Here is a 26,365-nt window from a genome sequence, read left to right as displayed (position 1 = left end):
CACACAGCCCAGGGGTCACTACTCACATGAGGGGGTCACAGCAGAAAGCAGGACGGCAGGGAAGCATTGGTTGTCCCACACAGCTCCTGGAATGGAAAAGAAAGATGAACAGGTCAGCTCCAAACATCGAGCCAGGTGCACACAGCTGCTGTTCACCTGCCTGAGCCCCTGCAACACACCTCAGCCAGACCTTCATCACGAACACCACCTCGACCTACTAGTGCAGAGGGTGAAATAATTCAAATCCAAATTGCTTCTCACTATTTGTTGCTGTTCCTCTCTTGCCAGAGCCACAAAGCCCAGTTAAGAGTGTTTCCCCGAGAGCTCCAGGCCCTCAGGGCTACAGGCAACACTTAATTGTTCCAAAGCAACTTTTTCCACTGGACTTGGGTTTAGCTAATTGTACCACTGTTATTGATTTGGAGCTTTATAAAAAGCTTGGCTTCCAGTTGCATGCTCTCAGCAAAATCGTGCTTGGGAGTTGGTCTGGATCTCACAAAACAACAACCTGGAAGCACTGAGAGAGGTTTAAGGTGGCAAAAGAGAATGTGTTTTAAAAACCAATCCCTGGAACACCTGCCCAGCTCAAGTAGTAAAAGGTCACTCATTCCCAGCAAATATCATCCCTGCACACTGCTCAGAGATGGGAAACATGAGTGGACTGACAAACCCCTGAGCACCATCCAGCGGAGATTTCTGATGGCCCTTCTCCCCGACCAGTGCTCCCCATCACCCCAGGACATGGGTCTATGGGAGGCAGAGCTGGCTGGCGGCTCCTTACTGGAAATGGTTGTTTTCCCACCCCAGGAAAGCGGGAAGAGCAGAGCTCCCCGTGGCCATTCAACCCACCACAACACACTGAGCCCTTTCTGAAGCCTTGCAGGTCCGAGTGCTGGGGATGATGTAACACCATCAGACATCTGCCAAGTAAATAAGCAAGCTCCAGCATGCCTCACTCCAAACCTGCAGAGCAATTTCCATTCCAGAACAGGAACTTGCACTGGGCTTTAGTACTCCCTCCAACAGATCCCCTTCCACAAAGAAAATCCGCGCCCGCCGCCGCAGGAACACGAGTAATCCCTGCAAGCAGATGTCGGGCTCCAAAGCTGAGAAAATGACTTTGTTCTCCAGGATCAGGGAATTTAAAAAGCGAGAAGCTGAAATGTCCTGACGAATTTGGTAACTTGAACCCCGAAGAGGAAACACCTGCTCTCTGAACGGCCGCCCAACCCAACGCTCCCCCTGTTTTATGCATCCATAATTCAACGGGAATGGGCTTTTGCTGGTTGACAACACAGAAGGCTCAGCCAAAGAGCTGGAAAAGAGAGGAGGGAGCTGCCAAGAGCAAACAGCCCCAGTCCCACAGCACTGCCCCATCAGCAGCTCAGCCAGAAAATTCTGAGATAGGGTTGCTCTGCAAGGATCCACCAAGCCCAACGCAAGCTCCACCAACCACCCTGAAGGGACATCAGTTCATCCCAGCAGGGCATCTGGGGTCTGGATCCACGTCTCAAGTGCACAGTTACACCTTCCTTCTCCCAGCAAATCACTCATGGAAATAACAGCATCTCCCTTCACAATCCAGCAGGTGAAGCACAGCTCCAACATGCTGCAGGGAAAGGAAGGCATCTGCCCATTTATCTGCTTCAGCACTGGCAGGGATGGGGACTGGAAAACAAACAAAAAAACCAAAAACAAAACCAACAAAAATAAAATTAAAAAAAAAAAAGCAGAACAAAACAAAAAATCAACACAAAAAGGGTATTTTCATCAAAAAGTAAACAAAAACTGGATGCAGCCATTTTCTCAGAGACCTGCCTGGTAGAGTCCCATGGGATAAAGCCCTGGAGGGGAGAGGGGCCCAGGAAACCTGGTTAATACTTGAGGATGACCTCCTCTGAGCTCAGCACTGATGCATCCCAACAAGGAGGAAGGCAGGTCAAAACTCCAGAAGGCCCGTGTGGATGAACAAGGAGCTCTTGGAAAAACACAAAAAGGACGCCTACAGAGGGTGGAAGCAGGGATAGGTGGGCTGGGAGGAGCACAGAGAGATTGCCCAAGCAGCCAGGCTGGATGGGGCTTGGAGCAACCTGGGATAGTGGAAGGTGTCCCTGCCCATGGCAGGGGGGTGGAACTAGATGAGCCTTAAAGGTCCCTTCCACCCCAAACCATCCTGTGGTTCTATGAAAAACAAAAGCCAGGAGCACATGGGCACAACCAGCTTCCTGCAGGATTAGCAACTGCAACAGCTTAAAGCCAGAAATGGTGACAATCCCGTTATATGATCCAGGAAGGAAGTGAGCTGGCAGCCCCACAGCACCCCAGGAGAAAGGTGGAGCAGAGGCAGGAGCAGGACCCTCATCAGGCATTAGGCAGCAGCTTCAAATATTCCAGCATTCAGCCCAGGTCCTGATCCACCTCCATGTCAGCCAAGAGAAGCTCCCACCTGTCGCTGGGCTGGGACGAATCCATTTGGCTGTTTACCAAAAGGTCTGATTCACCTTGTGCTGGTTGTTGCTTTGCCTCAGCACAGCCGGGTTTTCAGGAAAGAAACGCTTTCCCTGGGAACAGAGAGAAACTCAGCCCCAAACAGGGTGTCCCACACACCTCGTGGAGCAAGGAGGGCTCGGCAGGAGAGGGACTGTGCCTATAGGCAGCTTGGGCTGGAGCAGCAGCAGATCAGCCACGTTTCTGGGAAGTTTTATCTGCATTCCTACGTGTGCACGAAGGATATCAGCCCTGGAAGTCTTAATTCATGCTGGCCTGAGTCCTAATGATGGGCAGAACTGTGGCTCCACTGCGATTAAATCTGCCTTGATGCATTGATTCCGAGGACCGGCCGGGAGCTTCCCCCTTTTCCCACCACCCCCGGAGGGGTGTGGAATGCCCCAGGGAGAGGCTGTGCTGGCCTTGATCCAGCACTTGGGATGTAGCAGAGGTTCAGTCACCTGTGCTCAGCACAGACCGGCTCCATGGGCACCCTCACAGCAAACACAGAGCACGTGTACTCAAATCCTGCTCCCACCCCAAAAATCCAGCCCCTGCCCCAGCACGGATGTCTGCCCCCAAAGCAGCTCCCCTGGACACGGGGCATTCCCTCCCTTGCCTCCTTAGGGAATGAAGGGCACAAGTGATGGACACAGGGACCATGAGCCAGACTTGTACCCATCCAGACCAGCAAGTCCCCAGGAGAAGCAGACCCCAGGTTTCCCAAACGAGACAGCAACAGCAACAGAAATCCCACTCCTCTTTCCCCATCCTCAAGTCCCTCTTGGAATAAAAGTCCTTCTTGCAACCAGGGTCAGGGTCAGCCCATCACTTCCAGCACTGCTGGGAAGTAAATGTGCTGCAGGCAAGGCAGGAGGTGTCCTGTAATTAAACAGTGCATCAGAACCCCCAGGTGGAAAGAGGCCAAGTCCAGATCAGGCAGACAAGCTCAGCTCTGACATCTTCTAAGCTTAGCTTGCTTAAAACTGCACCTTCAAGGTCAGGACGTGCACTGTTTTTAATGCACCTCTTGAAAGGGGCACAGAAGAACAAGGGAAGATGTTGCTAAAAAAAAAAATATTCAGTTTTCCCATGTTCAGCTAGAAGATCTACAAAAGAGTTTGCATTTTGTGTGAGAAAAATCTGTGATACCTGATTACCCTGAGGTCAGAGCATTGATGTTTCCTCCCCACAGGACTCCAGCCTTCTTAGGGATCTGTTTTGTCTTATCTGCAAAGGCCTTTTCTTCCCTTTTGCTGTTCTCAAAGTTCACAGGGAAACCCCAACATCCCCAACAACTGCTGTAAATCCCCAGTCCTTTTTTTTCTGGTTTAAGGATGGCTGCAGCAGCACGGTATCATCAAACAGTACTTATCCTGGAAAACATGTAACTCCAATTCAACAATCCTATTACATATGCTCCCAGCATTTGTACAGGGCAGATTTAGCTCTTAGCTCTCCATTGCTTTATCTCTTTCTGTGTTTGCCAAGGCAGAAATTATCTCGGGCTATAAACAGGTCATATCCAAATGCTTCTCCAATCTTGCTGCAAATCTGGGGAAAAAAGCCCTGGTCACGTAGCTGCACTATGTGTCCTGATCCCAGCTCAGCACTGGACAGTCCCCTCTGGAGTACAGTGGAAAGAGCTATCCCATTTCATCCCATTTTGTGCCAAAAACACAACTTGCACCATCAAGGGGTCTGTTCAGACCCCTCCCGAGGAGTGCAGGGCAGAGGGAACCCCTGTCACAGTCCTAAGGATCAGGGTCACTTCAGAAGTGCTAAAGGGCAAAGAGCCCATCAAGAGCAGAGCTCCCAACAGCAGAGATGGCAAAAGGACAAAATGAGGAGAAGACAAGAGACATGGACATGTGCATGGATGGAAAACCCCACCATGGACATTTCAGCACCCTAAAGCCTATGGTTGGGGTTGAAGGGCAGACCCACCCCAGCACACCTTGGGGAAATCATCCCACTGATCCCTCAAACTCCACACACATCCCTACCTCAGGGGCACTGCCAGATGCCCGTGGCCCTTCCTGTGCCCCACACTCTCCGTGCCAACTCCCTGCTTTTGTCAGCAAACTGAGCCACCACCGTGTCTCAGCAACACACCCACCTCCTGCATTAAAAAAAAAAAAAAAAAAATTAGAACTAAACCACTTCTGTCTCATTTATTCCACGCTCACTGCTCCCACAGGTCTAACCCCCATGGGATACGTGTGCATCTCCCTGAATCACCATCTCCTCCATCTCACACTGACACCCAGTTTTAGGGCTGCTTTGCCATCCACCTGCCAGGTACCTCTTTCCCTGAGGTACCTCCTCTGTACTCTTGCCCAACACCTGTCTCTTACCTCATCCCAATTTTTCCCTCACATCACACCTCCAACACTTTCTTGACAACTCATGGTTTAGTCACTATTCGCGGGGCTAAACCACAGGTGAGCAGGATTTGTCAGCAAGACAGTCCTATCTCCGTGAGAACATCAGCCTGGCTTCCTAGACACCCTTCCTAGATTCCCAGATTTGCAGCAAGATAGGCCTTCCTAGCCCAGGAGGGGCTGGGGCTGGGAGAGGAGCAGGCAGCGCTCCCGAAAAACAACTCTCAGTGCAGCAGTGGCACTTGGAGAGGATTTTGGACTCATCCAGCACCAGCTGGGATGCACTCAGAGAGCAAAGGGAGGATTAAGACAAATGGCTGCACCCATGTGTCAGTCAAATCAAGCTGCCCAAAACCACAGCTGATGAAACGGGGCATTTTTCAGCCACAGGGACTGGGAATGTTCCTTTTTTTTCCTTCCTCTTTTCTGGAAAGTATACCAAGAGAAGCAGCGAGCAGGTTGCAGTCAGCCCCAGCCATGCTCCCCCTAACACTGCTCACAAGACTTCCTGCTGTCTTCCCAAGCAGCCTCCAAGGAAAATTGCTGCTTTGGCTTCAGCACCCGCGGGAAACACCTGATCTCGGGAGCACAAGCATCCAACCCCACCAGGAGCCGTTCCCATTAATGAAGCCGGAGTTTCACCAACCACATTGCCCTACCAAAAACTTAAAAAAAATAAGAAGGCTACAAGAGGTGCCTCGAAATGATCCCAGCTGTTTTCTTCTGGGATGCATCCCCTCCCCAGCCTTGCAGCACCACAAACTCCTTCAGCTGTGATGCTCTGCTCTGCCCCCATGGCCGGACCCCGAGGAGTGGAGCCCCTCACCCCTGACCCACCACTTCCGACATCCGTTTCCCACCCTCCTCCCCTCCTGCCCTCTCTCCCCCGTCTGGCACATTCCCACCAACCCACAAACACAGCCTTTGTCTTCTCCCCCCCGAGCAGCTCTGACCCCCAGACCCTCTCCCCACCCCTTCCTCACCACCACACTGTGGCAAACACTGCAAAGTTTAACAACACATAAGAGTTTCAGGAGGGAAAAATTAAAATTATAGCCGCTGAGTGTTTTTATTTAAAACAGAGCTTGTACCTGAATCCAGACACCAGTGATTGTGGACACACTGCAGATCAGACTGGATCGGGGTCCTCACCTTTGGTTTCTGTCCTGGAAAGCAAGGAACCCTTGCAGAAACATCTCCTGGCTGAACAGGCTCTTCTGCACCCACAGCAACGTGAACTTGCTTTCACAGGTGCCTCTGGAAGATCCCCCTCACAAAGGAGATTCCTGGACAAAGCCGCAGGTGCAGATCAAACAGATCAAAGAGGGAAACCTCCCCTCTGCTTTCATTTCCAGCTTTGCCTTCAGATCAGCCTCTCTGATGTGCTGCTTCTCTTTCATTACAGCTGCTTTTGTCTCCTGGTCCTGTCCACAGCCCTGGCCTTCCATTACACTCTTGGCTCCATTGCCACTATTATTTTATCTGTGCCTGCCTGGGCTTTCTCTTCATCCAAACTCACTCTCTGCACCTGTTTCTCTGAAAACTCTTCTTTCCAGTCCAGGTTGTTGCTTTCTTTGTGGTAGGGCTTTGAGAGCTGAGTTGTTACAGGACTGAGCAAATCCCTTCCAGACCAACGAGGCAAACAGATCCTCTCAGAAAATGTGCAACAGCACCCAAGAAGGTGGCAAAATGCATAGTATTGCTGCACCAGATCACTGTTTATACACATCCACACACATAAAAAGGCTTTTTGAGAGGGAGGTGGGACCAGAGAGCTCTTCTAACCTACACAATTCTACCATTCTGTCATCTCCTTGCAAACAAAATACTACAGACTAGAGCTGCTCACTTGGCAGCACAGCAGAGAGGTCTCACAGCTCTGCTGGAGCACCACAGTGTCCCCTCTCTGTGACATTTCACTTCTCACATCACTCACTATTCAGACCTGACATCAAAGGTCTCCTCCTGTAACACACCTTGGGATGTACCAATGGAAGCTGTCATGTAAGGAAGGAGATAATTACACCTGCTCAAGGCTGAGGAACATCAGCACAGGATGACACACTGTTATTGTACCACCTGGAATAATTGTAAATATAAACCACCAGTGAAAGTCCTCACTGCTCAAAAAACACTTCATGTTTTCCCTTTCTCCAGTGCTCTCTGACAGGGGAAGGAGGGCTGATTCATGGAGATAAGCTATGTATATGAGGTAGGTTTGGCAGCCTGTTCCAGGCCCAGAGGTGTCCGTGCCTTCCACCAGCACTCTCCAAAGGAGCAATTTTGCTCCTAGAAAGTGTGGAGTTCTCAGTCAGCACCAGCAAGAGAGAGAGAGATGATGTTCAGTTTGACAATTCGGCTGTCAGCGGGATCTGAAATGTCACTCCCACACCCAGCAGATGCAGTTGGCTCATCCCTTGTTTTAGAGGAATGTACTGAAATTCCTTTTGTAACTGATACAAAATGTTTCACCAGGCTGGAGCTTTATTTTGGAAAAAAAAAAAAGCTCTCATTCCCCTTCAGTTAAAAGGCATTTTAATTAATTCTCTTGAACATATTTAAACTGTTCTATTGCCTTCAAAGATGCTTTTGCAGGGACAAACCATGTCCTTAAGTAAAACCCATATGGCATCAAGTTGAACTAAAACAACCCCAAAACAACACAAAAAAAGTGAGCTGATATTTGAAGAAGGTGGATCCTCCACCTATCATCATTCTTGGCCCTGAGTCTGCCAGAACTTACATCTGTGAATAACTCTGGAAGGATAACCAGGACAAATGTTTGTGTAATGGTAGCTTGACAGGGTAACTTGTTTTTAAACAAGCATGTAGGACAAATCACAACTGGAATGACAGGATAAAAACCAAGCAAGAGGAGACACCAAAAACCTGGGGGAGAAAGATGACACAAGTTCCAAGGAGTCCTGGTACCTTATCTTACAACTGAGCCCATCATTTCAGTACCATAAGTCACCTATCAGATGAGGCTTTCTTTTTAGTATCAATTTTCAATCCATATAAAAATTGTCCCAAAAAGCTTTAAACACCACCAACACACCTGCATCCTTCACATCCTCTTTACCCCTTCAAATTTCTTGCTCCTCTTTGGCCAAACACGAAGTGGGAAAAGAGGAAAACCCTGAAAACCAGCCCAGCTTCACCTTACCTTGAACCCTATGAAAATGTGGATGTAGACAGAAAAGTTATTCCTGAGTTAATATTTCACTCAGAAATAAAATCTGTGATTTTTATCCTGTGTCAACTAAATCTCTCCTTCCCTGACATCGAACTTCATGGAAATTGGACTGGGCTGCAAGGAAAACAGCCGTGACATTTTCCAAGGGCCCAGGTCTATATACCCACGTACTGGTCTTCAACTCCATCAGCTGAACATATTGGATTTGTCTCTTGAGGTTGGAACAACATTATTTACTCTCCATTCCATCATGCAAAGTTTAAAAGTGAACCCAGTTGGGTTTGGTATTTGTCTTAAAACTAAGGCAATGACCACTTTATCACAGGCATTAAATTCAGTTTGTTTGTTTTTAAAACTCATCACAGGTCTGTTAATTGCTCTTCTTTTTTTTTTTTCCAGGAGGCTGAGTTTTCCCCTTCAAGGAAGTTGGCTGTATACAAATATTGCCTATTGAGATATATATATACACACATATATCTGTGTGCATATACATATATATATATCTATATATCTATATATCTATATATATATATATATATATCAGCCCATGGAATGGTTTGGCTGGAGAAAGGAAGACAAGCACAGCCTGTATCAAACCCTGTGCAGTTGTTTTCCTCCATTACACAAACACTTGGCAGGCTTCCAGTAAAAAAACAAAACAAAATTTATGCACCAAAATTAGCCCTTACAATTGCAATCAATTGCAACAATCAAGTGTAAGTAATTCCAGGGGAAAAAAAAAAGAAAAGGTGAGCATGGAAAACAGTGTCAGAGCAATGCTGTGGTTCCTCCTTTTATCCATCATTATGTCCAGCACAGTTTTCCTGCCCGTTGTTGGAGCACACAGCCCATAACCACAGCAATTTGTCACCAAGAAGCTTCCTCCTGCCGTGCCTCAGAATGTTTCCTTGTCATTTCCTTTTTGGGACACCCTCCCCCATCTTGGGGAGGGATGCTGGGAAGAGTCCCTGGAAACTCTGCAGTGGGGAAGATGCCGAGGGAGGGGACGGTGCAGCTCTGCAGGGCCCCACGGAGCCACAGGGCTTGGGGACAACCCAACCCTGGCTCTACAGGTTCTTCCCAGGCCGAATCCCATCTCCAGCTCTGGGTGTGGAGTGGCAGAGCACCTTTCCAAGAGGGGCAGGGAGGGACAGGTCCCCAAAGATCACCATCATGACGTGCACATCACCACTTTACAAACACGAGCCTGACTTTCTCCCTGAAGCGTGGGGAGGGCCTAAGGGGTTAAAAGACACCTCTGCAACCACCAGCCAGCAATCAGGAACACCCCCCAAGGAGATTTTCATGACTTTTAAGACAACTAACACAGTGCCTTGGTTCCTACAGCATCTCTTCACCCTCCCCATGACGCAGGCAGCCCGTACTGAGTGTGGTTATGGTGCCAGAGCACAGCTTGGTGCAGATTTTTTCCTCCCCTTGAAACAACAACTCATGGAACTCGTAATAAATGTTACATTGTTTGGAATGAAAAGCAGAAAATGTATATAAACTTCTGGCAACCAAATACATATGGCAAGAGTGTGCTGGAGAATACAGAATGCTCCAGAGAACGCAAATAATGACAGAACCCTCCCTGGGTAATTGAGTGTAAATATTGCAGCTGATGGTCTCTCCTCTCCCACATACAAGCAAATCAATGTCTGCCCCCTCCACTTTAATCTCAGCTGTCCTCTGTCTTCTTATACCAACAATCTACATAACTTCTGGCCCTCAAAAACCTACATCTTGCGTGTCATCACACAACAAAACTGAATTACCTGCCACTGTTTTAATTCCCTTCTGGGGTTTGGATTGGATTTTTTAAAAGCTATGAGTTGTAAGGCATTGTTTTAAATATAGCAAAAAAGGAGATGGCTGGAGGAAAGGATCTGGAGGAGAACTGAAGCTGATAAGCAGGAAAGGTGACTATAACAACACACCAGACTGTAGAACACCCTCCTAAAGCAAGGGAAAAATAATGATTGCAAAAAGCAATGCCACAGCAGAAGATGAGCAGCATTTGATCACATCTCCATAAATCTCATCCTCCTGCAATGCTATGGAAAGGCAAAGATATCCCAAACACAGGAATTTTCTTAGGCTGGAGAGGCAGGGAAAAGAAAATGGCCACACTGCAAAAGCATCTTAAAATATTTCCCGCTCTGGCTATCACAAAAAACAAACAGCAGCAGAAACTTGCACACCCATGTTCCAAGAAAGGGGAGACCTCATGGAGTGGCCGTCCCATTCCTCAGGAAGGGCGTGTGGTGCCAGGGGCAAAGGGGCCAAGAGCAGCCACTCCAGCAGGGAATTTCGACCCTGGCACGGCCAAAGGCTGGCACCAGGAGCCTTCCCAGCTCAGGTGCTCCACGAGCAGGGAACAGGCTGTAAACAACATCGTACACGTGGGCACACAGAAGGAATGGTTTGACTCCAAAGGCATTTTCCCTCAGCACACAAACACCGCAGGAATTTCCCCTCGTGTCCCAAAGAGCCTCGCTCTGTGCACAGAGTCCACTCACAGCACTGGTTATTTTCTGTCCGACCATTAGAGGCAAAACAAGAGACTGCAGTCCACATCCTGAGGTTCAGAGAGGCTCTGCAGCCATGGAAGGAGCTATTTTGGGAGATCTGTGTGGTTGCTAGGGCAAACCACTGCACCATCCACCAAGCGGGATCTGGTTTGTACGCCAGGAGAGGAGGAAGAAGTTGAGATTTCTAAAGAGATGACTAAGCTGGGTAACGTGAGAAACCAAATGAAATGCCAGGCTGTGGAGAAATACAGCTACAGCTTCCACCAGGACTCACTGAGCTCCTACATAGAACACTCCCGGTTGGTCTGAGCCAACAGAGCCTAGACCAGCTTGGAAGAAACTTCCAAAGGTTGTACAAGGGCATCCTGCTGCCTCCCCAGGCAGGATTAACTATATCCAAACACACCACTGAACCAGAGCAGTTGTTCATACAGCTCCCTCGGATCAGTATTCCTGGTCCTCTCCCCAAGGGAGTCAATGAGGCAGGCAGAAATGAAGCAGTCGGCCCTCAACTGCACACCAAGCCTCCTGCAAAATTAGGGAATCGTTCCAGATGCGAAAAAAACCCACAAATAACTGATGGATGGGTTTTCTAGGAGCTGTGTATGCATGGAGAGCTTCTCATTTTCAGAATGACTGGAGCCTTGGTTTACATCAACACATCTGGATAGTCTTATGTCGTTTACAAAAGACCGTGACGGTTTTTCTATCCATTTCTATCTATTTTTTGAGCTTTCAGCTCAAAAAACATCCTTAGAAAGTTAACAGGGCAAAGGCTGTAAAGAGAGGACAAAGTTGTGTGGGGGTTAAACTATGTTCCCTTTACTCCACAGACAGTGAAGAAGGGAAACTCAAATGCATGAGACCAGAGAGTATTTGATAAGGATTTAAACTGCTGAGGGGAGACTCAGACAATAATCTGATTTAGGCCTTGCAGTGAAATGAGCAGTGCCTGCTAAGGCTTAGTCAAACTCCAGCACACCCCACTCCTAACAGGCAGCACTCCCAGCTCAGCCTGGCATTACAACTCATTTACAGCTCTTTTCCCCCCGTTCTGACTGCTGAAATAAAAAGGTTCAAAAGAATGATGAAGAGATTTAAGCACTGCAGCGACCACAAACTCGGTGAAATTCCGAGCCACCAGACCCAGGTATCGCTGCTGCAACCCCCGGGAGCGACGCTGAGGGTACAGTGACCACCAGGACTGAAGCAGAAACCTCTGCCACAGGTGGTGGATGGACACCCAGTGTGGGCTACACCTCTGCCACAGTCCCAGGCATGCTCCACAGGCCTCTGGGCAGCAGGGGCTGCACCTCTTTGCTGGAATAGCCACAAACCAGGCAGTGTATGAGACACCAACTCACACTCTGGGGCTGACACAGCACAGCCCCGGCCCCCTGCCTTTGCCCAAGAGTGAGAAGCTCCCAAGCTTCTGCAGTGATCCAAGGATCCAACTGTGGCCCTCTAATGACCAATGCACATGGGTACACACGTGCCAGCAGTTTAAGAGACAGCCTTGTTCGCTTTAGGTCCTGTTAAAGACCTAAATCTGATGCTTCTAAATCACTCAGTTCTGAAAAATGGGGCTTAAATACCACTGAAACCTAAGAACATAAAGAGAAAAACATATGTGCACATGCTCCTAAGAAACCAAACAGCTTTTCAAAACAGAATTTCTCTGACACGCTCCTAAAGAAAGTGGTTTTTATTTAAACCCTGAAGGGCAGGAGAAAGACTTCAGCACATGTCAGTAAGAACTCCCACTCAGCACAGGCGAAAACACTGGCACAAAAGTAAACTAATCACTTCCTAAGCTGCTAAGATGCCATTATAAACTACAATATGTATGCCCACGTGACATTTGAACATGAACATCTCCAAGTATCACAACGTAAGGGCTTTTTTAAACAACTTCAGGATAGAATTTGGTCACACGATGACACACCCGTACAGAAAAGACTAAAAGGGAAGAAGACAGTCTCCCATCTCCTGACAAGTCCTCTGAGTTTAAAAGGCACTTGAATCTGACTTAGATCTATGTAAACAAAGATCATGGAAACAACTGCCTGTAGCAGCCTGAGGAAGAGGAACTCTGGTATCATCTTTCACTGTGTAGCTTCACGAGAGGATGGAGGGGACAGAAAGAGGGAAGCAAAGCACCCACGGTCAGCAACACAGCCCGAGGTGGACAGGCCTCTTTCTTTTGTACCTTGGGCCATCAGGATAATTAGATCCTGCATAACACCCACTGACCCGTGTCAGGCAGCACATATAACAGGGATCCAACCTCTCCAAGCTGCACAGAGGAGCTGCTCCACGTTGCAAACTGTGCCCTGCGCTTTAGGGACAGATTCTGGCGCCGACACTTCGGCAGCACCATCCTGAGCCCGCTGGACAGACCGATGGACAGTGTCACCCCACGGTCCTGGAGGTCCAGAGCCATTTGGTGAGCAAGGAGGAACCCCGGAGCCTGAGCTCCAGCTGCCCCACATCACCCAGGGACCCCACGGATCGACCCCAGCTCAGACACCACAAACATCTTTGGAAGAGCCGCGGAGTTGATGGAAAGGTCAGTCTGAGCCGCTGCACTTCTGTTTCTACCCTCCCTCCCCTGAGCTGCAGAGTTTCTAAATTAATCTGAGTCTTTAGGCTTGTCGGCTTTTATTGCCATTTCCTACAGCAAAGCCCGGCTTTCGCACCACAGACTGCGCGGCTCAAATCCCCAGACAAGCCCAGTAAGTGCTTTCTGCAATTTGCCTTTGCCCTTACTCATCCAACTGCGCTCCCTTAAGTGTCTCCTAAAAACCTAAGATAGGAAACGGGCTTAGTTTCCTCCTTATCCCCCCCTCTCTGGAACATTTTAATAGGAACACGGCAGCCGGATCCCCCTGGGAACAGCCCCGCTTTGTAGGGATTGCACTCCACGGGTCACTCTGTGGGGTCAGCCTGGACCCACAGCCCCCTCCCCAAATCCTGACCTCTGCCACTCAGAGCCCTCCTGACATAAGAATGCCAGAGGGCAAGAAATCCTGCCTCTGTGCAACAAGGCATTGTTAAAGGGAAAATTCCTCGGGTTTGGGGTTTTTTTCCTAAATCCTTCACAAGGCTGAGAGAATTGGGATTGTTCAGCATGAAGAAGAAAAAGCTTCGGGGTGACCTAATTGCAGCCTGCAGTACTTGAAGGGAGCCCACAAGAAACATGGAAAGAGACTATTTACAAGGGCCTGGAGGGACAGAAAAAGGGGGAATGGCTTCAGACTGACAGAGAGTAGGTTTAGGTTTGATATTAGGAAAAAATTCTTCCCTGTGAGGATGGTGAGGCCCTGGCACAGGTTGCCCAGGGAAGCTGTGGCTGCCCTGGAAGTGTTCCATGCCAGGTTGGACGGATCATGGAGACCTAAAGACAGACCACCACGGCCACGGGATGGATGGGGACAACACTGGACGTGGCACTCAGTGCTCTGTGGGGATCAGGCACAGGTTGGACTCCATCTCAGAGGTCTTTCCCAACCTAAACGACTCTGGGGTTCTGTGAAAAAGCCCGATGATGACTCTGCTGTGGCCTCCCCTGACCCCCCTGCTGTCCCCTCCCCACGCAGTTGCCGTGGGCGCGTTGCCAACGTGCTGCACCACACGAACTCAGACAAAGAAAAGAACAAAAACCTTTCTCCCGCTGGCTCTGGAGGAGGAGGGAAAGGAGGGAAATCCAGGGATCAGTCTGTCACTCTGTGCTCGCGGGCGCTGCTGCCACAGAGCACCAGAAAGCTTCACACTCCATCTGTGCGGTGAGCGGGAAGTGCGAGAGCACGGGATGGAGGAGCAGCCCCTGCCTGGAACTCCACAGCACCACGAGCAAGGAGAAGCAGCAAAACAACATCCACGAGTCATCTCCCACGAGCAGTCTTTCCAAGGTAACATAACACCCCTGGACACGCTTCCAGACCAGCGGGAAAGAACACAGGGCACGCCTCGGTGTCAACTCCCTGGAAGTGCTGTGCTCCTGGCAGGGACAAGCTCAGAGCACAGCATCCCCACACCATCCTGCTCACAGGCAGGGGCCTGGGACCATCATTCCGTGCTGTGACAGCCAAGGTCACCCTTTTCCCTGGGAGGGGAAACCTTTCAAGTAGCTCCACTGCTGGAAATAGAGTGTTGCCAAGCTTCAGGCATCAAAACCCTGAAGTCTACTCTACACCTGGGGCTGTCTGAGGGGCTTTTTTAGTGGGTTGGAGTTTTCTCAGTGCTGTTGGGTCCATGAGACAAATTTTAAGCATGTGAGGCTCAAAGCCTCATAATTAAAGAGGCAGAGAAAAGGGAAGGGGGGGAATGTGTGGTGGGACACACACGGCATTGTAACAGACATCCCCATGTTTAAAACTATAAAACCTAAGAGGTGGGACAGCACAGAAGTTCTTGTCCCAGAAGTAGCAAAGCTGGTTGAAAAATAAAAAATAAAATGAACGAATGGAGTTTTAAAAGCATGGTCTGATATGTCATTCATACTTACCTTGGCAAGGTCTCTTGTTTTCCAAAGGTCTGGCAGCTTCTAGGTGAACGCAGCGGCTCCGGAAGGAGAGTTTGACAGCACAGTCTGCAGAGGGATCCCTGGAAAGCAGAAGGTCTGAGTTTTCCCTCTGTGCAGTCCCATCGACAACAGACTTCGGCCTTCACAGTTCCTCCAGTTGGCTTCTCCTCAGCAGAAGGGTGTTGGAGAGGAGCCGTGGGACACACGAGGAGCCTCCCCGGGGAGCTGCACTGCACAGAGAGCAAACACAGGGCTGACACCACAGAGCAGCAGCTTCCCCGGGTTTATGCAACGTTTATGACTCCTGTTCAATTATGAAGGAGAGCTTACCATGGAAACTGCAAGGAGCTGGTTTGTTTAAGATACAGAGCCCTCGTTTTAAGTGAGAGCTGTTCAAAGGCAAACACCTGAACCGCACTCGAGGCTTTGCATTTCCACCCGGCCCCCAGAAGACTTGGACGCTACAAAACAAAGACATTTGGAGCTGTTCCTCCCTAAAGCTAAGGAGCCAGGTGAAAGGAAGGAAGGGATCCATTCCTTCATGCAGCCATTGCAGGGTTTGGAGGTTGGGAAATGCCGTTTTCCATGAGGCCCCCAGGACTGCAGTGGCTCAGCAGGGCTGCCAGCCCACATCAGCTCCCGAACTGCGGAGCCGCAGGGACCGGTCCCAGTCCTGCACGGCCCACAGTCAGCAAGTGACCCAGTAATCCAATTAGGCAGCAACATGGGCTGTCTGAAGATATAAAACAAAAGGAAACAGCGAAGGGAAAAGGAAATTATGCCTAAAGCAGAGCGTATCCTCATTACTCCCCTCATCTCCAGCTGCAAGCTCAGTGTTTGGGAGACGGGGACAACACGCTACAGAAAGCCCAGCCTGGAATCATCATCAAGCACCAGGGCTGCTCTCTGACTGCATGGAAGCCCAGGCAATGAAGAGACAGTCCTTCCTAACCAGCCTGGTCAGAAGAGCTTGGCATGATGACTCCAACCTGTTCCAGCTACTTAAGGTGCTTCCCTGGCTTCTGTCATACCACATTCAGCCACTGCCAGGTGTTCTGAGGAGTGTGTCACCCAGAAACCACAAGGTTGCAAAGGGACCAGGGCAGGGACTCAGTGATCCTCAAGAGCCCCTTCCAACTCCAGATATCCTGTGATTCCATGATCATTTCTTCTGAACATGGCCCAGGCTGCTCCTCTGGGTCCTCCCTCAGGGTGTCCAGCTCCAAAGAGTATCCCATGGATGCCCCACATCCAACACTAACGTAACAAGTCCAGGAGAAACCACCCATTCAGCTTCAAGGGTCAGAACCCCTGGGAGGAGAAGGGAAGCACACTTTTGCACCACAAAAAAAGGGGATTTCTGGGTAAAACAGGTGTTTAAACTGCCCGTGGTTTTCCCACATCTAAGAAATGAGCACAGCCAACATGCTAAAAACACATTTTAGGTAACTTTCTATCTGAACTCTGGCTTCTGAGGAGACAGAAGATAACTACAGGCTCAAACTCAGAGCAAGAGATGGATTTGTCTGTGGGAGTAAAAGCTCAAGAGCACAAAACCTTTCGCCTCAGCTCCTGTGCTGGAGGCCCAAACAGCATCATCTGGGTGCTGGGAAAACAACAAAATGAAAGGAAAAAGGCCTTATAAGTGCCATTGCTCTGGAAAATTAGAATTTTTAATAGGAAAGTAAGCATAAGGCTTGTTTTATATGATGATAACTATCAGCATGTCAGGAGTTTTTATGGTTTCTCCATTATCATAACAAAAGCATCTTGCTCGAACTGCAGGAGTTAAAAATGCAGAACATCCTGACTTCCTAAAGATAATTCTGCAAACAAGAAGTGATGAGGATGCACTTCTACCACTGATTTCTTTTATTCAAAACTTTCTCAGCACTTTCAGTCTGCAGAGAGACCCAGATATTTTATCAAGGTGGACCTGCAACCCAAGATCCAAGTTTGAAAGCAAGATAAGTTGAGGAGCTGAGCATCCATCTCTTGCTTAGAAAAACCCTTCTCCTGAATATTATCCTAAAGGGATTGCTTTGGCTCTGTACCCTGTGACACAAATAAAGAGGAGGCACTGTTTGCCATGCTACCAACACCTGTCTGAGCATGGCCAGCAGCTCCACAGGTCCAAGGGGCCACCAATTCCTCAGCAAACACAACATTTTTGTACCCTCTCCACGGACAATTAGCAACAGAAGCCTGAAACGTCAAAACCCAACTCTTAATTACCGAAGTCAGCACTTAATGACTCCAATTACATTTCCACTGATTTCTGAAAATTGGATTCTCCACCACACTTGCCGTGTTTAAATGAGTTTCTTACCTCATCCATGGTAATTATACTCTGACAACCCAAATTAAAATACAGCAGAGATTTCTAAAATCCTACTTGAAAATAGTGGGGATTTAAGGACAAAAAAATTTCTTAAGCCTCCTGCCTTCCACATTTTTTAACGTGTTCCTTTCAGGGCCCAGGAATGCAGAGGGTTAAAAGATGAGATATGCAAAGGACAGTTATGTTGTTGAAATGCCACTGAAAGGGTGTTTTAGAAGTAGAAAACAGTCTTATTTCTGTGATAGAAACTCAGTATCTTAACCCCCGTATCACAGAAATTTGCTTCTTATTTTATTCTAAATCCCAAAGTTACTCTTCTCAGGTTCACCATCAGAGTGATCCCAGCAATGAGGAGATTCATCAGGAAGGAATAAATACATTTCTCAGTCACAACTACCAGCTTCTGGATCTAACCTGTGTGCTGAGACCCACCAACAACATGTGCCTCTGGGATAATCCTGGCCTCTGCAGGATGCAGTTGTATCCTTTTGGGGATGCCTCCCCTTTATCTGGGAATTATTGTCAAGTTCCTGTCCGTAATTAGCACTAGAAATGGAAAAGGAGAGGAGAGTCCATTTCAAGGAACTAAGCCACCAGTGGAAAGAATGCATAAAAACACAGTGTTTTAGGGCTCATAAGATACAGAGAGCAGCAAATTCTCCACAGAACATGCCCTTTCCATGCATTTTTCTCCTGAAAAGGGAAGGGGGGGGGAAAAAACACACTAACAGCCCCTAATCCCTTTGCCAACCTCCAAACTCAAAGATCCTCAAGTTCCTCACAGCATCCCAAAGCCCACCCCAGCTCCAGAGGAGCACAGAGCAAAGCTGGTGCACGTGTTCAGCGTGTACAGTGTGAACTCAGGAGGACACATTCACAGGGTCACGTTCTCACCCCGCCACAGGGACACAACGTGCTGCTGTCACAGCCACTTCTTGCAATAATACCTTTCCATTCTGCTTGTTTCCACTTTATTTTTATTCTCATCTTTCGCAAAGACTCATTACTCAGCAGTGGTTGTTGGATTTTATGTTCACATATGGTTTAAAGAGGTGGCTGTTTAATGTTCCCTATATGTAAATAACTACACGCTGCTCCAGTCCCTGCTGTGCAGGGGAAGGAATGATTAGATCATAAATCTCAAACACAGAAACACGTCAAGTTGGTTCTCATCTACAAACACATTAGAGCTTACTCTGGGTTACATTTTCTACCTTCCTTTTTACCCACGAATCCCCACTGCTTTTAATGAGCACCTAAAGCAGCCAGCAACAGGGAAAATTATCCCAAAAAGCAGGAGTCCCCAAGACATCAGGAGAAATTTCTTCATGGAAAGGGTGGTCAGGCACTGGCAGGGGCTGCCCAGGGAGGTTTGGAGTCCCCATCCCTGGAGGTGCCCAAGGAAGGCCTGGCCATGGCACTCAGTGCTCTGGGCTGGGGACAAGGTGGGCATCGGGCACAGGGTGGATCCATGGGCTGGGAGGGCTTTTCCAACCTCAGTGATTCTGTGATTCCGTGATCCTGAGCCTGAGGAAAAAGGAGTCGCTGCACAGGGAGCTGGTTTAACTCCCAGCCAAGAGCAACCACGGGACAACCCTGGAATCACAGACTGGTCTGGGTTGGAAGGGACCTTAAACCCCTCCAGTGCCAACTCCCTGCCCTGAGCAGGGACACCTTGCACCAGCCCAGGTGGCCCAGCAGTGCCAAGGTAAGAGCCAGGAGGGGCAAACACCTGCATTCTGAATGACTCTGCCTCTCCTGGAACTGTGGCACAACCCCAGTGCTGCTGCTGGAAACCAAAACACGTTTTTCAGCGTAATTTATCATCTTTTTAACAAGGCTGACAGTATTCATTTCAAATCAAAGCTCCCAGGCCAAGCACATTAAAACCATTTCTATTTTTCAGAAGTGAACGCTGTGAGGGCCAGGAGCAACATTAACATACCCACTAACATTTCCAGCTTGTCCAGTATCAGAAACCAGCACGTAGAATAATCTTTTGAACTTTCCAAGGCATGGAAATGCTCTTTATTTAAAGAGGAGATACATAATTCATTGCTCAGCTGGTCTCCCTTCCTTGCTGATCCACAACAGATCATAGGAAACATTCTTACTCCCTGTCACCCCTGCTCCTGATACTCCCAGGCCTTTCAGAGCAAGGAAAGCAAGGCAGAAAAAGCTCTTGATGGCTACTGGGAAGACATTCTATACCCACAGGTAAAAGGGAAACAGACCTCCATCACAGGTACCCCCAGACAGCCCATGCTGCTACCCACAAAGGCACCAAAATCACCCAAAATCTGTGATACCACTAACAGATGCAGGCACTCCCCCCTGCAACCACCTGCCTCGGTGGTGTGGTGGGTGTAGAAATCAGTCTCTGGTGGCAAACAACCGACCAAAACCAGGAAAAGACTCACGAGGCAGAAATGAAGGCACCAATCAAGAAGGCAGGAAGGAAGGAAAAAAGATCCTTGGCCTGTGGAAGCAGGCAGGAGACAACCTGAAACTGGGTATTAACTCAATTTATACAAATGCAGTCCAAGCTATCGAGTTTGGGCATAGTCTGTCTGCACTGAGGAGTCACTGCTACAGCTACAGGATCCAAAAAATCCAAACCAACACTGCAGGATGAGGATGGGAGGAACCCCAGAGCTGCTCAGGTTTGCCTTTCCCCTCCCCATCCTACCCACACACACACTCCACGTCCTAATGAGGAATCCTTGCCCAAGTCCAGCCCCTGTGCCTGATTTCTGCTGACCCTGAAGTTATCCTGCAGCTCTAACAACAGATGATGGATCTCATTTCCTACCCCAGCAGCCTCTGTTGCGTGGCATTGCTCTGCATATTAATGATCCCTAATGACACCTAAAAGCCTCTGCAAAGTCTCACATATGGATTTTACCACTTAGTGTGAAGCCATAAAGAGCCCACAGTGGCAGAGCACGTTTAATGACCAAAACCAGGAAAGCATTCATTAAGACATCCTCTTACTCTTGTGGAAAGGGGCATTAAAGATGATTTTTCTCCTGGACCAGCAGTGGCAGGTGAGGAAGGTGATGAGTAATATTAGTCTGAAAGGGATCTTTAAAAGATGCATTATTTAAGTTGGCAGGGAATAAGCCTATTCAGTGAAAGCAGGGTGGGGAAAAAAGGGTCAGGGGAGTGAAGGAAAAGAGCTGCCTGCTCGCCTGTGACATCGTCAGCTTCGGACACTGATGGAGATTCATCCTGAGGAATATAAATCACCTCCTGTCAGGACTCCTGGAATTCAGCACTTCCTGTGGCTGCTGAAGAGGCACTGTCAGCTGATCCCTGATTCTCAAGTTTGGGATGACAACTGGGGGGGATATGGCTGAAAAGAAGGGTTAATTAAACAAAGAGGCAAATAGGCAAGAGCCTTTAGGAATTGATTAGGCAATGGAAGTAAATGACTTGGCAAAACAACCCTGATCTCGCTGCCAGAGTTATAAAAACATCCAGGAGATGCAGAGCTGTGCTAGTGATTGATATTCTCACTGTATTTTCCTGCAGCAATGGGGAGTGTGGGACATTTATTGGGGCAAATGAAATCATAACCAAGCCACCTCCTTTTCTACTCCGTGCGAGAAGAAAGAGCTGCCAAGGATCTCTTCATCCAGAAACCAAAGCACCACCGAGGACTTAGGAAAATGATCATGTTGCCAAAATAAGGCTCAGAAAAATATACTCATCAAGCTCACGTGGAATTGGTTCTTTCCTTGCTTGGAGGAACAGTGCACCAACACTCACACAGTGACCAAAACCAGAACCCATATTCCTTCCACATTTCTGCTCTACAGCAAGATTGCATTTTCCACTCTCCTGTGCAGATCTATTTCTGTTTGTTTGGGAAGTCACACGGCATGGGGAAGGCCCTGAGCCTTGGGAAAAAAAAATACATGTCAAACGTAGACCATGCCTGTGTTACACACCCAAAAGTTACTTAATGTTTTTTGTGATACACCAGCAAAGAAAAGAGACTTCAGTCTGGGTTCAAGTCTCGAATCGTCGCGTTCACGAGGTCAAAACTGCAGCTGGTATAAATTTACTTACCACCACCATAAATCCCAGCATGGTAACACTGAAATATTCTGGCTGTCAGAGCAGGGACGTTCAGGCTGCCCTGCATTTTTAACCTTGATTATACATAATTGTTAATCACTGACCCATTCTCTGGCCGCCCTCGGCTCCAGCGCGTTGCTAAGCGACCCATTTTTGCTCCAGATACTTTTTAAACTCTGGTTAAGAAGTGGCCAAAAGTCAACAAAGTGAGGATTGAGATTATTGTGGACAGATACGAGGTGGGACGTGAGTGAGACCCACCGACACCTCTACCCAAAAGTGCAGTAACACCCAGTGCCACCTTGAAACCCCCTCAGAGCAGCCCCACAGCTCACACATCTCCCAGGGAAAACCAGGCTGCTCTCCCAGAGCTAATGGGAATATCCTCTCCCAGAGCTAATGGCAATATTCTCTCTCAGCCAGGAGGGAAGGGATTTTCTAGAGTCCAATGGTTAAAAATAATCAGGTAGAATTAACCAGTAGAGGGTAGAAATTATCCAAGCCTGTGTTTCGCTGTCATCATGCCTGGCAAGAGGCACTTGGAGCAGCCAAATTCCTTCTGCTGCTCCCTTCAACAGCCTGGGGCTCTCCTGCCCACCAGGATCCTTTGGATTTGTGGGAAGGGACCTCAGAACTCCAGGACTTTTATCCTTCTGGCAAATTTGGGGGACACAGGGCAGCATTCACAGTCCTCCCCGTGCCATTTATCTCTATTTTTCCCCTCTCTTTTTGTTTTGAAAACACTGTAAAAAATAAGGGCAGCACTCCCTGTATTATATAAATCTTAGAGAAATGTGTCCTTCTCTTGCTATTTCACTCCTGTATCACCATCCCATTAACAACCACTGTGGTATGTCACTTTTAGCCAAAGAAATTTGATTTTCGTCCTATAGAAACCACTTGTTAAAATGCTACAGAGTTACACAGCAGCAAGACTGAGCAGCCACATCAATTGTTGCAGGATTCACGAGGAACAGGCAGGCAGGAAAACTCCAAAGTTCTGCTTTTCCTGCCTTTTCTTCTTTTAAATATGACCTAGTGGTACTGGTTACAGTCACAGCTGTAGTTACTGGTGTAACCAGTGTAAATTAGACATTTGTGATCAGGTTCCCAAAGCAGCTGAGCATTCAACAGGAGGCTGTGGCCTTGTGCCAGAGTGGGAACTCCAGTAGCTGAACATGCTTTCTTGTTTTCAGAAGTGTTATCAGGTCAATACAATGATGCAAACACATCTTCTTCTCTTTTGGTTTTCCTCTAAACCTTCAAGAAAACTTTGAGTAAAGCCTAACTTGTTTGAGGCCAGGTTGGACAGGGCTTGGTCTACTAGAAGGTGTCCCTGCCCATGGCAGGGGGTTGGAACAGGATGAGCTTTAAGGTCCCTTCAAACACAAACCATTCTGGGATTGCCTGATTCTATGAAGTACTGGGGTAAAAACACCCAGACAAAGACTTCCAGCTTGTGCCTCTCTTTTCCTGTCAGGAATCTCCTCATCAAAGTCAGGCCAGGCTACACCACCAATGTTTTAAGAGTACCAGGCATGGCTTAAAGCACAACGTAGGCTATATTTTGTAAAGAGGGAGAGGAAGATTTGGACAACCAGATGATTGCCAGGGACAACACGTGCAAACAAAATGCAGAGAGGCATAAGGATCAACAGGCTGCTCTGAAATGATTAGCTTGGAAAAGAAATGATTAAGCATGAAGAAGTCATACAAAACCAGGAGGCCCCCTGAGTAATTTGACCACTTCTGTTTGGACTGGTTTTTGGTAGTTTGTTCTAAAGGAGTGAAAACCTTCACCCATCTCACCTTCGCTGCTGCTGCTGCCAGGGCCAAGTGGGTTTGTCCCACGTGCTGAAACCAAACCGAGTCGTGCAGCACAAAGTTCTGTCCCTGCCCTGTCAGTCACCACAGGCAACACGATCCCATCACCTCCAGCTGACCCCTGGAGTTAAGTATTGTTCCATGAAAAAATCCTGGAGATGGCTGATGGCAACCTGCCCTCCAGACAGACGGGCCTTGCGCAACTCCCGACCTGCATCCCAAGCCAAGGCACCGTCCCGCAGGATTCGGACTGGAGACAAACACCCGCAGCACAGGGGAAGGGGACGAGCCAGGAACACAAAACCAGGGGCTTGGGGAAGGCTGCTGGGATTAACAACGACGTTTCCACCGGCTCTGCAGAGGAAGAGCGAGAGACAACGCAGAGTAGGAAACTCTGCCAAACAAAACTGCTGGGAGCTGGATTGCTCAGTGTTCCCTTCTGCGAGCAAAGCTTCCAGGAAAAGAAAACAAACCCCTTTTGGTCCGAGAAGTGCCTGGAGTACAAAACCTGGACTCGGCTCTGTTCTCTGCCTTCCCCAAGAATCCGAAGGATCCGTGGTCAGAGCAGAAGGACAGTGCAATGTGTGTGCACAGAGACATCAAACAGGCGATGCTGCGTCAGGAGACGGACAGCAGAAGTAATTTTGGGCCCACTGGCCTCTGCAGAAGGATAACAAAGAAAAAAGGAACTGTGAAGAGCTTCAAAATTAAAAACACTTCTTGGAGGAAGAGAGCCATGAGTAGCACCCGACAGATGTTGCAGTTGTTAAATGTTTGATGCCTGCAGGCATCGGGCAACCGGCCTCACACCAAAAGCAGAGGTGACTGCTGAGGTCACTGCAGGTCTGGTCACTGCCGAGACCTGAGGACAAGCCTAGAAGTTTCAATGAACTCCATGATCCCTGAAGAAAGAAAAAAAATGATAAAAAAAGCATAGAAAGACACCCAGCACTGGACTGCACAGTGCTCCACTCCACTGGACAGGAGCAAAAGCTGACCATGCATAAAACATGACAACACGCATTTGGAGCCAAATTCTTAGTTCATCAGACCTATTAAAACCAACCATCAAGGGGAGCCTCAACCTACTCAGCTCTACAGGAACAAGCACCAGGCTAACACTTTCCCTGTTCTCTCCCTCACGCCAGCCTCCCCAGGATGCCAGGGGATGGAAGCCCTCCTCCTTCTCCTCCCATCCCACATCACAGGGATGCACATAGGGCAGAGCTGACACAGCCACTCCTGTGCTGAATCCCTTCTCATAAAGCTGCCTCACGTTCCCAAAGAGCCATTAATCCGTCACCCTTCAGCTCTAAAATTCATACAAATGATTTTATTCATAATTAATTAAGGTCTCTAAATGTGGAAATTAAATTACCATTTACAGAGCAAAAGGAGATGGCACAGGAAAACCTGGATAGCAGCAATAGCTCTGCATGGATCAGGAGGACATGGGGGGTGGGGACTATCTGGCAGTGTTGTGGAGTCACACAGTGAAATCTGTACTAGGTCAAAACACAGATTACAGCATCTTTGAAAAGCTGCTCAGGCCCAGTCACAAGAGACCTTTAAGTTGGAGGTGCCAAATTAACCCCAAAACTCAGGTTCCTCCTCGACTCTGCTGTTAATAATCCCCTGGACTTTTGCACTAGGAGCACATTTTGAGGACAGCTGAAGACCCAGCATTCCTTCTGTTGCCTGGCTCCTCCGCTGGAAAACAAGCTGCTGGGAGAACAAAAGAGCTGCTCCTCCTCACGTGTATTTAGCCTCACCTTTCCATTCGAATCAGGCTGCCAGAGAGGAGAGAACATACAGGAAAACAGATGGCCCTGCACTGAACACGAGGCATAATTCACTCGAGGGGCCGGGAGGGAGATGGGATGAGCAGGCTGAGGATCAACACCACCACGGAATTCAGCCATACAGGCACAGCAGGGCTCTGCTGTAACACAGCCACGGACGTTTTCTCCTTAACTCAGAAGGGAAAGATTGTGAAAAGTTACTTTGCTTCTCATTTCAGTGGCAAAGAAGCATCAGAATCAACGACGGGGATGATTCCACGACAAGTTTCAAAGGCAACTCTCTCCCATCCCTGACAGCCCATGGATGCTCTCAGTATCAGAATCCAATACAGGATCTTTTTCCCTTATATTCAGCTACTGGTTTGCCCGGTTGCCAAGGGATTTTTAGGGTAAGAAGATGGCAAGGAGATGGTCTGTACACAATTACTCAAGGAGACCAGGAAACAGACGGGTCCCAGACATTCCCATGCTCAGCCAGGCAGGCAGATTGCAGGAAGGCTAATGGCCATGTTGAAATTCAAAGAAGAAAAGGTTCATATAAGTGACCTTTCTGGTTTCCAACGCAGCCAAAAATAACAACACACCAATTACGGGGAAATTTCAGGACCAGATTCCCCCCAAGCCCCCAGAGCCCTCAGTGAAGTCAGGGAAGGCTGTGCTAACAGCATGCACAAGTTTTCCTGACAGAGGGAACAGGGGGAGGCTCCTCACAGCACCCCTCAGGAGCCTTTCAGGATCAGCCCTTCACTTGGCAAGACAAACCCCACCAAGCCAAGGAACAGCACAGGCATGTTTTGTTGCTGAGAAAGCAGGCTCTGAAGAGATTGAGAACGTGGATAGCAGGAACAAGAAGAACTGCTCCGTCTGGTCTCCCTTCCCCGCTCGCCCATCGCCACGAACCCGCTGTCTCTGTGAATCCAACCAACTGGTAATTCCCCTTCTGCCGCTGACGCACAAAGGATGCGAGGAGGCCTCAATTAGGGGTCCGTGTCTCACAGGCTGTCAGAACTCCTGCCTTCGGCTCCCCAGCGCCCCGGGTCAGTTCCTGACGGGGAGCTGCCCCACACAGCTCCGAGGTTGGCACTTCCAGAGCGCCTGCAGACACGCGGGCAGAGGTACGGGACCGGGCGCCACAAGAAACGCAGCCGCCGTGGAACAGCCAGTTTTGAAACCCCACGGTTTGTTCCTG

The 26,365-nt window shown here is 48.7% G+C and overlaps 1 protein-coding gene across 7 annotated transcripts in view; it reads right to left on the bottom strand.

Moving 5' to 3' along the window:
* TIAM1 (T cell lymphoma invasion and metastasis 1) overlaps nt 1-26,365 on the bottom strand; it is a 164,652-nt gene that overhangs the window by 118,352 nt on the left and 19,935 nt on the right. For 3 of the 7 annotated variants that reach the window (XM_027699788.1, XM_027699787.1, XM_027699794.1), the window contains one exon: nt 15,109-15,356. The gene's annotated coding sequence lies outside the window, so the exon portion shown is untranslated. Of the gene's footprint in view, nt 1-26; nt 87-15,108; nt 15,357-26,365 lie in introns of those variants that run through there. The other 4 variants (XM_027699793.1, XM_027699791.1, XM_027699789.1 and 1 more) reach the window with 4 other exon arrangements.

This window comes from Neopelma chrysocephalum, unplaced genomic scaffold (assembly GCF_003984885.1).
Source record: "Neopelma chrysocephalum unplaced genomic scaffold, ASM398488v2 Primary Assembly neopelma1_141, whole genome shotgun sequence".
Classification (NCBI taxonomy): domain Eukaryota; kingdom Metazoa; phylum Chordata; class Aves; order Passeriformes; family Pipridae; genus Neopelma; species Neopelma chrysocephalum.
The sequence above is the reverse complement of the archived record's forward strand: the minus strand, read 5'-3'. Positions and strand labels throughout refer to the sequence as shown.